Source organism: Camarhynchus parvulus, chromosome 4, assembly GCF_901933205.1.
Source record: "Camarhynchus parvulus chromosome 4, STF_HiC, whole genome shotgun sequence".
NCBI lineage: Eukaryota > Metazoa > Chordata > Aves > Passeriformes > Thraupidae > Camarhynchus > Camarhynchus parvulus.
In genome coordinates, this window is record NC_044574.1 from 56,092,834 (window position 1) to 56,105,532 (window position 12,699).

Sequence of the window (12,699 nt, forward strand, 5' to 3'; positions counted from 1 at the left end):
TAATGTGATAAATAATGTAGTGTGGGTTCACTTAGAGGATAATGATGAGGTTAAATGAAAAGTAGGAACTCAGATTCAAGTTTGAGATGAGAAAAGCCTGAGAAAGGTGAGGGGAGTTCTTGACAATTTTCTAAGGCTCAGTAAGAATGCAATAATAATTGCACTTTTAACAGTCTTAAAATGATGCTTCTCATCTTCTCAGGAGCTCTTACGTGTACTTGAGTTTGTACCTGGATTGGCAGAAATTCACATACAGAAATTTACTACTGGGTGATTGCTGCAACAAATATATCTACTTTTTTGTATATTGTTCTTCAGTTTCCGTTATGCCATCTTCTGCCATAAATTGTGTACCCATGACTCTGGTATAGATTGTCACTCTTATTACAAGACTAGCCAATGAAAATGGCACTAGGGACAGCAGGGAGGTTTTCTTTTTGTTACCAAAAATGTGCATTCTTAGCTCATTATCCTTCCTGGAGGAATGAACCACTTAGTGAACAGGAGGGTTTTCTTACACTGTCCTTTCTGGTGCACAGGTCTGTGAGGAGGTGGGGACAGAAAATGGAGTGGTTTCAGCTTCTCTGTCACTGATTGAGAGGGGCAGGTGGAGTTTCAGCCCTAGCTCCCTTACCTTGCTGTGCTGTGGAACCAGGTGTGGAGCTGTGAAGGGCTCAGCACAGCTGTGCCACTGTTATGCTTGGATCCCCTGCGTGGATGTTTGTGCTGGAAAAGCTGTGTGACTGAGCTGCACCAAGGAGCAGTAACCAAATAACTGCCTAGTAAATTCCTGGGAATGTATTTCCATTGTACAAAAATATTTATAAAGGGAATGTTCATTTGCCAGTTTCATGCAGGAGAAAATAAATTGAGGTGAAATTACAAAAGAACAGTTTGAAAGGGGGGGCAGGGCAAAAGGAGATGCTTTGGAATCAGTCGCACACACTCCTCCTCCACTTGCAGTTCCTTGGATCCAGAAAATGAACCTAGGCCTCATTTTCATTCATACTAGTTTTTCAAAATGGTTTTAGAATAACTCCAGCCCCCCCCCCCAAATGAACCTACCAAAACACTCTATAATAAACTATTAAAAATAGTTTAAAAAGGAAGATATTCAAACTTTATAGGTTGTTAAACAAGCTTCAAATAATAGTGTGAATTATTGCAAGTGTAATTTTTCAGTTATTTGCTTAGTGAGTAAAAGTTTGGGTTTTTTTTAATTAAAACTGCTTACTGGATCTTTCCCACTCTGCCAGAAGAAAACACTGATTAATTTCAAGCCTGGGGATAATTTTGGTGCAGTCTCTACAGAGATCTGATAATGGTGATGGAAATTAAGTAGAAGTACTTAATGGTGATTTAGCTTTCTATGTCTTGCACTTAGCTTGAAAATTGACTGTATTTTTCAGTGAGTTTTGGTGAAGGTTCCAGACAAATTTAGTCCTATCTGTCTTGTCACTGGAGTTGAGAAGGAGGAAGAGTTAGCAATGCACAGATAAGTTTTCAAAGATTTTGGAAATAAACTTATGCAACTTCTTCATTAGCTGTGTAGAATCTGTCTCAGTGTGAACAGGATTATCTGTATGGCTAAATCAGTAATTCTAGCCATATTAATGTGTTTTGGTCATGTGAATTGTCCCAGTGAGGTGTATATATGTCTGATAAGAAATACTTGACACTCTAAAAGCATCAGAGTGAGTGTGTTCTTGAAAATGCCATTTTAATGGTTGAACTTTCAAGCTATTCACAAGATTTTTGTGCCACTGAAGGCAAAAATAATTGCTCCTATGGAGAAGTTTCAAACATATTTTGTGTAAGGACTAAAGCGTTAACTAAGAGCATGGATAGACAAAATTCAAATCAGCAAGTACTCCAGCAAGGTATCTCATGAAAAATTTACGTTTGCTTCCAAGTGTCAAACCTACTTCCTGCAGAGCTTACAGATAAAACTAGTTCCTGTCAAGCTGTGTACCAAAGGATGAGCACCCAAAGAAGGATTTGTTCACCATTAAATAACTTCTAATGTGTAGAAATACTTTCAGAATATAGAGGGAAAAAAAAGGCATGGGAAGCTGGGACTTAACTCTGCTTCTAATGTTTAGGATTGAGTCACAGTGGTCACTATTATGTTAATATTTGAGGACAGGCTAAACATTGAGAAAGTTAAACATACATCCTGACTGCAACACCAATTAAAACAAGAAAGCTATCTACACTTGGTGGAGGGAATGGCTTCTTTTCACAGCAATAAGCAGAGGTTGTATTAGCAGTGGATGTACAGAAATGTTTTTTGCTATGCTGTAACTACTCAAAAACCAGAATGAGCAAAGTCTACGTACTGGTGGCTGAGAGTGAGGACTGCAAACGCTTGTGCTTTTGATTTCTCTCTTGGTTAAACATCTTGTAGGCTTGTCTGTCTTTGGGGTGTTGGGAAAGTGATGGATTTAGTCCTTTGGTCTTGGGTTTCCTGGGGCTTCCAGTACTGAGAGGTGTACATTCTTTCCCCTTTTGTCTAATTTCCTCCCTTTGAAGTGGAGATCAGGCTTCCATTGAAAGCAGAGGTTGTCCAGATACATGGCATATGAACATCTGACTTTATTTGAGAGTACATGAAAGGCTTTTATTAGTTTCTTTTAACATTTCTGTCTCATAATATCATCTTAAATCACACTCTGAAATGAAATCATAATAGTTGCTGCCTAGATTCCTTGTGTGTTGTAGAAAGCTTAATGCTTCATGTACAGGATCTCTCAGGCCTAGCTGAGATTTCAGCTGCGCTGTCTTCCATATGTTTGGAAAAAACCCTTCATCATCTGCATCCAATTTAGCAGAGAGCTGGAATGCTGGAAACATGTTTTGTTCCTGCTGAAATATAACTGCAAGCGCTCTGTGAGTGAAAGCATCACAGTGGAGTTGTTCCTCTGTGTGTGCAAAGCAGAGGTGTCCAAGTTTAGCTGCTTTTATTTCTTTGTAGGTTTGGGTCCATATATCTTTGGTGTGGGCTGAGCTGGAGGGCTGCGGTGAGCCCACAACGAAGCCATTGGGTCAGCTGTGGTTCCATTTAGCTCTTGGTGTGGGGCAGAGGAGCCCTGTGCTGCTTCCCTGCTCCTGCTGCAGGTATTGGTGTGGGGATCTCACGTGTTCTGAATGAGCTGCTGCTCCTGGAGCTCCCTCCCAGATCTGGCCAAGGACACTTGGTGATGGTTGATATCTCAGTAGCTGATACTTAGACTCTTCAGCAGGCCTTGGGGCACAAGGTAGGTAGGTGATGCTGCTTTCTTACAGTGCCTGGTCACAAATAGCAACTGGGTTAGCAATATTCTTGTTTGTTTTGCTGAAACACGTGGCAAATTTCATCATCCTAAGAGGCAAAGTGTGTTGGTGCTGTTTTGTATGTGTTTTGTCCAGATTCCTTTACCAGCCTATTGCTGTGAAGCTGAATGCCTTCCACAAACAATGTCTGACATCTGTTATCTGTGCTGGATTGTTTTTCTCTGTGTCAACTTGAAAATTGTATGTATAAAGTGATTTTTTAAAATTTATTTGAATCTTCCAGGGCATTTGACTGTTTTGTTAGGAAATGCAAGGTCAAATAAATGTTTTTGATGAGTCTTGCTGTTTACACTTAACAGCTCTGAAGTGACACCAGCAGTATTATGTCTTCGAAAAGACAAAGGCCTTAGGAATAATTGAAAACAAAAAAGTGAAGAATTAGAAAAGCTTTGCCAGAGCTAATATAAGAAGAGAAGTCAGGTCACAAGACAATAATCTGGGCATCTGTTCTGCAATCTCCCAAAAGATGAAGTTCTTTGTGTTTTCTAGAAAACCCAACTGTTGCGACAATGTTGTATATTTGCACTGGGGAATCTGTTTTGTTAAGAGGCTAATTATATTTTTCCATTTGTAAAGGTTGAAATATTGTTTTGAGAACCACTGTGTCTGTTGGAAGAGAATCTGGAGAATCCTATTCCATCTTCATCTGTTCTAATTAAACTTGGTTCCTAAATTTGGGTGAATGATGGATCAAGCTGATAAACCACACAACTCCATGTAAAAATTGCTTTCTGTGTGGTTGATACCTAGGGATTTTACCTTCCAACTTAGAAGAGCAGAGTTATTTTTCAAATCATTATCTGATTAAGAGAAGATGAAAAAGTAGGGGTGTAGTTAGGGTTGCAGATAAAGAGGAAGTATGAAGTTACTAGGAGGCTGGATTAATTTAATTGCCTTACATTGGCTTTTCTGCAGTGTCTTTTCTGCAGTGTCTGTTCTGCAGTTTTCTGCATTATCCGTTCTAGAGATTGGCTGTGAGTATGATTCCTTGGGAAAAATTGTCCATAACTGGTAGTTGTAAAATAATAAAAGTCACAGCTATAGCTTTCACCCAGCTCTACTGAACTGGCTTTGCAAATGGAATAAACTGTGGTGCTGATTGTTTTAGCAGTCAACTCATGTAATTCATACTTTCCAGAATGCACCTTATTCTGCAAAAAGAAATCCTCAAACAATCTGTGCTTTGGCAAAGAAAGAGCTGCTTGAGTTTGTGAGACCCGATTTAAACTTCATTTGGTTTCCTGCACTGATGAAACATGTTGCTTTTGAAATGCAGGGTGTTGTTGGTGCAGGTTATGACCTGATGGTTACAAGCAAGACAAAAAGGGAGTTCTTTTCTTCTTTGTGAAAATAAAGAACAAAAAATCAAGAAAGCAACAGTGCAGAGCCATGACAGTATATGGAGAGAGATGGGGCATTTTTGGGGTTTGGATGGCAAGGCTTCTCTGCTGTTTTGACTACAGTCAAGTGAAATAGTAAGGCCTGTCTGACGGGAGGTTATAACCTCCTTTCCCTTGGGCATGCTGATATTCTTCTCTTTAGATAGTGACTTACATAAAACACAGACTCTCCTGGCTGCGAAGGGAGTTAGTGAGAAAAGGTAGATTTTGCTGTTTTGTTCTTGATGCTGTTTTATGCTGTTAATATCTCTGTCATTCATAGCAGAAGAAATTTATATTCTCAGGATACCTTGCCTCTCTTAAATTAGATAAATGGAATAAATTGAACTCTGTAAACATGAACATGCTCAACGCAGTCTCAAAGTGGCTACAGATCCAGGACCCGCTATCTTTGGATTATTTTTCTTTTACATCTATTTTTCTGTTAGTCCTGGTTAATGTCTATTTATCTTCTTGTAGTCTGCATAAAACCTGGAGAGTGCCCAATGTTGTCTGCTACTAGTTGGTGCTTCTTAAAAAAAAATAAAAATCTAAACATAATGTTTTCCTTAAGTTTTATGTAGATAAGCAACATATTTATGTTTGCTGGTTTTGAATCCTTTTAGGTGAATAACTTAACCTGGTTTTCCCTTTTTCATTTTGGGTGCAACAATGTCAGCAAAAGATGCTTGCATGTTTTTAGCTGGCTTTCAGGTCACTGAAGGTAACCTGAAGTGTTCTTGACTCTAGTTCTGCTTCTCCTTCAGCTCACGTGGCACAGCAGCGACCAGAAAGAGACACATGAACATAAAGTGCTTTTAGGGAAGGCGTGCTCACCTTTTAACTGGGGATTATGATGGTGGAGTGTGAAGACTGTGGATGGAACACAGCAGAGTTGGCTTTGCTCTTAAGGATTCCTTTAGTACAAGCTGGAAAAGTAGATGTTAGCATCCATGTGCAGATTGACCTTTTAAAGAGTAAGGACCCCATGAATTTATTCCATTCCCCCATGTGAATTAATTTTAGAGTCAAAGGAGAGTGTTGGTGCTGATTTAGGAATTCAGGGACAGTGTTCACTTTGCTTAGAGCTTTACTGGAAAAGGCAGTACCACAATGGTGTTACTTTTCATTTACTAATACGTGATAAGTTTTCATTTACTAAAACAATTTAGGTGGCATGGATACACACTGCTGCTTTCTGAAATATATAGGAAGGATTATGGACTCTATTTTTCTGATGTAAACTTGGTCTTACAAAAGTGCAATGTTAGTTCTTAAAGTATGAATTAATGCTTTTCCTGGGCAGAAGATGGAAATGTCAACTGCAAAGTAATGGTGCTTATTTAGAGTTGGCTTTTTCAGTGGAAAGACACACATCTGCTTTTTAAAAAATCTGACTATATTGTCTCCAGCATTCTAGCATGGAAATTTATGTCAGTATGGTTAATGTTTTTAAGTGACAGATGCAATTACCATTTACATAAAACATTTCTGAACAGCATTAAAACTATACTGATTCCTGTTTAAAAGTAGGTCTATTTAAAGTTTAGGTCCTGCTGGGGTTGGCACGCAGAGAGGACCCAAATCTTGGCTCTGGTACTCAGTTTAGTAGGAATGGAAGCAGATGCACCTCTGAGGTTGCCAAGTTTGAGCCTTTGGTTCTGACTTGCCCATGTTTGAGTTGGGACAGTGTCAAGATACTCCTGAGCCTGGGTGGGTGCTCACTACCTGTGCACAGTACGTACCTACCTGCTTAATATCCATGTTCTCCTCTGGATGCATGCAGGACAGCTGGGAAATGGGCGTGTTAATTCTGGATGCAGTGCAGGCACGGGCTGTAACTCTGTCAGTTCCTCTGATAAACTGGGGCAGGATGCTCCCACATGCACATCTGTGATGCCATGATCCTTCTGGAGAGAACATGGAAGTGGGAAAGATTTGCTTCAGAGGAATCTCTCAGCACATCACCAAGTACTGCTGTTACTTGAACTTCTGTCTACTGACAGGGATAAACATTACATTGTGCATAACAAAGCAGAGGAAGTAATTTTGCATGAAACGTTCACAGCAAATATGTTCAAAACAAGTCCATGGATTTCTCTTTGTCAAATGTGAACTAATGTAAGACTTTAAAGGTCATTGTGGGCTGAGGTCAGGTGGGTTGAACCTTCCTTTGTTTCCCCTGAGGCTTCTGTGGAGGCACCCAGAGATCAAGTTCCTCCTACTCTGAACATCTGAGTATCCAGAGAGATGTTGCCAGCCAGTACTTGGCTGTGTTAATCTCTTTGCCAAAGTTGGGACTTTGCTGGGACTGCATTTGCTCTGACCGAGAGAGGAGTTTGCAGTGTGGTGCAGGCAGCAAATACTTGTCTTCATTCCTCCCACTCTCCAGCAACTGCTAAATTTTTCTGCAGAACCTGTGAGCTCCTTTGATTTGCAAGTACTGCAGCAGATCTGGGAGGAGGCTTTTGCTGCCATGGACAAACTGGAATATATTTTTGCTGCTTGGCAGCACATTTAGTGAATTTCACTTGTAGCATCTTAATTCTCTTGATCAATTTTGTAAGGAATGTGCAAGCTCTGAACTGTTGTGAATTGGACAACGTGGGAAGTCCTGTTGTGCTGGATTTCCTGAAGAAGCATTCAGCCTTGTTTCATTCTCAGTGATTCACTGTCAGAGGGCTGCTGACATCTGTACTCAGATGTCTTTTGCCACCAGTCTTTGTTCTCAAAGAGTGGTGCTAGAGATTATTTTTATACTTTGAGAGATCATCTGTTGAGATCATGCTTGGGCACAACTCTTAATCAATTCTTTTGTAAGTGAAGCCAGTATCTGCTGAAGTATTTGCCACTCACATGTGGGAATTAAGTTACTTTTAAGCTGTCCTTACTACTATTTTCTCCATGTAAAGTATGAAGCTGTAAACAGGGTTTATGTATTTCCAGCGTCAGATATTCAGAGGCAGTGTTACCCTTTGGTTGGAAGAGACGTCTGGGACTTGAAATGTCTTTCAGCTGTTCCAGATGCTGCTTTTGACTTGCTCCCTGACCTTTTCACTGCTCAGTATTTCAGCTCCTGAGACTTGTCAGCTGTTCTGCATTTTTTGTCTGTCTTGCATCACTTGACCCTTTCAGCCATCAGAGGCTCTTTATTGCCTTGTCTGTATTTTTCAAGCTTCTCCAGATAGTTACAGCTGATCTTCTGCTGTATGCAGTTTACCTCTAGCATTGCCAGTTGTGCAGAATAAGACACTTGAAATGGGAGTCTGGGTAGAAACCTGGCAGGTTAAGGACCACTCAATTCTAATGATAGAATAGTTTTGTGTTGGGAGGGACCTTTTAAAGGTCACCCAGCCCAACCCCTCTGCAATGAACAGGGACACCTTCACTTTTCCAATTGCTTTGGTAGCAGCAACCTTGTCTTGCGATTGTGTGCTACCATGTGAGGAAAAAGCTGAGGGGATATATGCATAATGGGTAGCATACAAAAAAGCTTAACTGATCCTTCCACTGTTATCCTTGGAAGTTGTTGCTGAAGTTCTTCAAAACCCTTTCCTGTGCTGTGACGTTTTGCAGCCTCTCCTAAATCAGCAGCCGCTCCTAAATCAGGTATGGTGTATCTGTACCTGAGAAGCACTACCCAGACAGATTGTGTGCAAATATCTGCCAGTTATGCAAGTCTTCTACAGGTGGGGTCCATCTCCACCCAGAAAAGTTAGTGGGATTAGGAAGTGATGGTGAGGTGTCCTTTCTAGATGTCAGGAGAGAATCTGTGATCAACAAAGTGCTCTTAGCTTTGCAATTTTGTTATAGCTCCTGCTGCCACAGCAGTGGTGGGAGGACAAGAAAGGATAAAGCTGCTGTGTGGATTTTCACAGAATAGAACTGAATGGCAAGGGCAGCAAAAGCTAAAGCTGTGAAAATTAGTCCAAATGCTGATCTGACAGTGTGATGTGGTGCTGCAGTAACAGAAAGGCTGCAATTGCTTTCTTTTACAAAACTATGCACATGTTTACTAACACTAGTCATTATCACAGAAAATAAATATACGCATGAAGAAGTGGATGTTTCCAAAAGTGCCTGACCAAATGTGTTAACTAATTCCTGTTGTAATTTACAAGAAGTCGAATGTCTTCTTTATAAATCCTCAAGTCCCATTTCATTTGGGCTGTTTATAGATGTGTTTGAATTCCTGTAAAAAAACAGTAGGCTTGTAAAGGTTTGGCTGGTCTAAGAATGTGTTAGAAGGTTCTGACATGAAAATGCAAATGAGGTACTAAAGAGTTGTATTTGACCAAGGCCTCAATTTTCTGGCAAAATTATTGGGTCTTGGTTTTCAAACTGATCCCAAAATGCATTAAAAAAGTAATGGATGTCTTCCCCTCAGCTGCGCCAGGCAGTGAATATCACCTGCTGCAGTCTGACTGCTGATAACACCTCTCACAGTTTTTTATTGCCTAAGGAGTAATTATTTAGGCCTTGGAATTAAAATTCTTTCAAGCAAAATATATTCAGGCTGCCCCTGTTAGGACAGAAGTGAGAGTGAGGAATGCAGAACAGCCAGGTGATCTGTGCTTAGGAATGTTACTGCCAGTGCTCCAAGAGGTTTGTTAGATGTCTCAGAAAACCTTTTGGATAAATGTAAAATATCTAAATCTAAAAGTTTGTGTCGGAAAGCTACTGGCAAGTGCACTGCTGCAGGTTTTGGAAACAAGCAAGAGAGGAATACTGTAAAATCTCTCCTTGCAGTGACAGAAACTGAGACATACTTCACGTAGTGTAAAAATGCTAAGCACAAACAGAAAATTAGCTTAGAAAGTTATTAAGTATGTTTTTACCTCTGACATGTTTTTCCTTCCATGTGCAATATCCCACTGGCACTACAGATGAGTAGCAACTGATTTGCAGTATCCTGATGGTGGGAAATAGGCCAGTCTTCTGCTTCCTGCAGCAGTTGCTTACAAGCTCATGCCTCTGTTGCAGCGAGAGTCAGGTGTCTTGGGATGTCTTACAAGCAAGATGAATGCTGACACTGTTTTCACATGCTAAATGATTTTAAGAAGTTGCTGCTCAGTGAGACTAAATCAAAAATAAATTGAAAGGAAACTCATTGGTCCAAGGCAGCAACTCTGGACCTGAAACATACCAATAAACTCAAGCACACTCTGGATAGCTTGTTATAAGTAAGCTGAGGGAACCCAAAACTGGACATCACTTGGAAAGAGGTGTAAGTATTGAAATATTAATCCAATTTTACATAGCACCATTGTGTCACAGAGACTTTTATGAATTTTGTGTGTGTTTATGTATTTGGTAGATATGTTTATCAATAACCAAGCCTATTGTTGCTGCAAAATTGCTGCCTCTTACTGCCTATTTGTCCACGTGTTTGGTGTAAAGAAGTCATGTCTCTGCAGTGTTGTGTGTGCCTGCTCCTTTTTGCTCTTTTTGTGAGAGCAAGGGAATTAGATGAGATGGGCTGAAAGAGTATGGATCTGGGGCAGGCACTCTGGCAGCTTCCCACTTTTATCTATTTTGTGGTGAACTGTCATTGGGCTGCAAAGAACAGGATTTGAGCAGTGGCAAAGATGAAGAGTTACTGGAAGTGAACTCTGCTGATGTTTTGCATGCTTGAAATGTGCTGTCTTGGCCATGAGAAATTTCAGTGAGAAGAAAAACATTGACTGCAAACCACCAGGGTTTCTTGCCAAACAGATCATCTTCATGCAGTCCTGTGGCTATTCTTGTAACTGGATTTGGTGTGCTTTAATGAGTTTCTCTGACCATTTCCTGGCAAAATGCTGGGATCTGGGGGAGATGCCCAATTTCATAATTCGAGTATTGAGTGAGTGGTGGCTGAGGAGAAACACTTCCCTGCTTTCTGTGCCTGCTGCCGGCACAGACCTTCCACACTGGCAAGGAGAACATGAGTGCAGTTAGTTGCCTTCTAGACAGACCAGTGAGAGAGGCAAGTGGCTTTATGGGAGCAGAAAAAGGTTGGATTGAGGCCAGCAGTGGTAGATGGTGATGGTCTCCATGGGCCAGGAGATGTTGATGCAGAGCCAATGTGTCAGGGAACATTTCTCACTTTATTTGCTTTGCACTCCCAATGTCCAGACAAGCCCTGGAGAGTGAGCCCACAGGCAGCCCCAAATGAATATATTCTATAGAATTTATTCAGTTCTGGTCATTACCTAAACTGGAGGCTGGCCAAGTCAGTAGAGTTGACTCTGGCAGCAAGTAGAAGTTGTGTTTCCTGTTGAGAAGATGAGTTTGAGGAATATTCTCATTTAGTGCTGAAAATGCATGGCTTTCTACCTCCCCTTACGAGACCGAGAGGACTGAGAGTATGTTGATGTAATTCCACACTTTGTCATGTGTTGTTTACATACTGTTTGCACCTCACTGTTCCCTGCATCAGTGCCAGCGCCCTGATATTTCTGCAATTTATTTTTATGATCTTAGTGTTGAAACAGCTGTAAAAACAAGTAGTGAAAGTGAGCCAGCTGCTGGAATTTCTGATTCCAAGTCTGGTTTGTAGTAGGCAGACATTGAAAGGGAAGGGTATATGAAAAACAACAAATAAATTTAATCTCAGGACTAAATGCAAACAAGTTAAGTGGCTGAATTTTTTATTGCTGAAGAGAGTTAAATCACTAATGAATTAAATAATACAGCTTTTTTTTTTTGTACAGAGCATCTCTGAGTACATACTACTGCTTTAAAGGAGATCTTACACTGTCCTGTGAGGACTTGGGAGCAGTGGACCTGTTGTCTCTCCTGCACCTCATTTAATATTGCAGAAATAGATAGAAATTTTACCAGACAAAGAGATGGAGATGGATTAACATCTTCCTTGGCTAGATAAAAATTCACATCCTTACTTTGTACACCGATATTAGCACCATTGGCATGTGACTTCATGAAAGAAAATAAAAAGTTGTCTTTCATCCAAACAGCTAATTGGTTTTGACTTTGGTATTTAGATTCTTGTTTGTGGTCCAATTGTAATAGGGACCTAATGTCTTCAGCTCTGCAGTGATACACATAGATACTGTATTTAAACTCCTTTGTCCCTGCCTTGAGGCTTGCCCAGGCAGCAGAGCTGAGCTGATCAGCTTTAGCAGTTGTGCCCCAAGGAGCACAGGGTAGCTTATGGGTAATGATTTTGTTCCTTTTTTCAGTTGCAGCAATTCACCTGCTGTTTACAATGCTTCCCATAAAATATTTGCTAATACTCACTTTCTAAGGGTGTGAGTTGGAGAGCTGCTTCTTGGCATCTACTTTGGTCCAGCCAAAATCCAGCAGCATCCAAGAGATTCCTGCCTGTATTCAGAAAATGCTAATTATGGGTTGGGTGCATTTCCTTTTGGAGAGAGGGCAGTGTGGTCTGAGGACTTGTCAGCTTGTTCGTTTTTTGTTGTCACAACTGTAACCACAGACACACGTACAAAAAAAGTCTTTATCTGCTCTGCAGAGAGCCAGACAGGTTTGTATGTTTTGTGGTGCCGCTTGGCGCGAGTAAATCTCACAGTACAAGTGTTCTGGGTGACTCTAGGTGAACCGTAAAGAGACAGGAGAAAGATTTCCTTTCTTTGAGAAGAGTGCCAAGTGATTTAAGTTTTGATCCTGCAATTTGTACTTTGCTGAAACCTGTGTGCTTGTGTTGAGGCCTGTTAACCTCAGTGACACAGGGCAGTGAGGAGCTGTAATCATGGCAAGCAGATTCCAGGATCCAGCCCAGAGCAGGGATGTGAAAACAGACTGTGAGGGGGTATTAAAAGAGAAAAAGCTCTAAACACACAACAGAGGTAGCAGCTGGAGAAGTTGTTCCAAAGGGGATGTGTGAGCAGTAGGAAGAAAGAGCTGAAGTAAAAAAGAGCTGAAAACCACTTCTGATTGGAATCTATTGATTCCTTCTGTTATTGTGATTCATTTTATGGTGATGTAATGCTATGTATTAATTGTCAGAGGGATGGCCTCATCT

At 40.7% G+C, this 12,699-nt stretch overlaps 1 protein-coding gene across 3 annotated transcripts in view; it reads left to right on the forward strand.

The window, feature by feature from the left end:
- ARHGAP24 (Rho GTPase activating protein 24) overlaps positions 1 to 12,699 on the forward strand; it is a 184,413-nt gene that overhangs the window by 15,794 nt on the left and 155,920 nt on the right. Inside the window, exon 1 of one of the 3 annotated variants that reach the window (XM_030948385.1) lies at positions 2,898 to 3,261. The exons of 1 other annotated variant lie outside the window; for it this stretch is intronic. The gene's annotated coding sequence lies outside the window, so the exon portion shown is untranslated. Of the gene's footprint in view, positions 1 to 2,897; positions 3,262 to 12,699 lie in introns of those variants that run through there. One more of the 3 variants, XM_030948384.1, reaches the window with a different exon arrangement.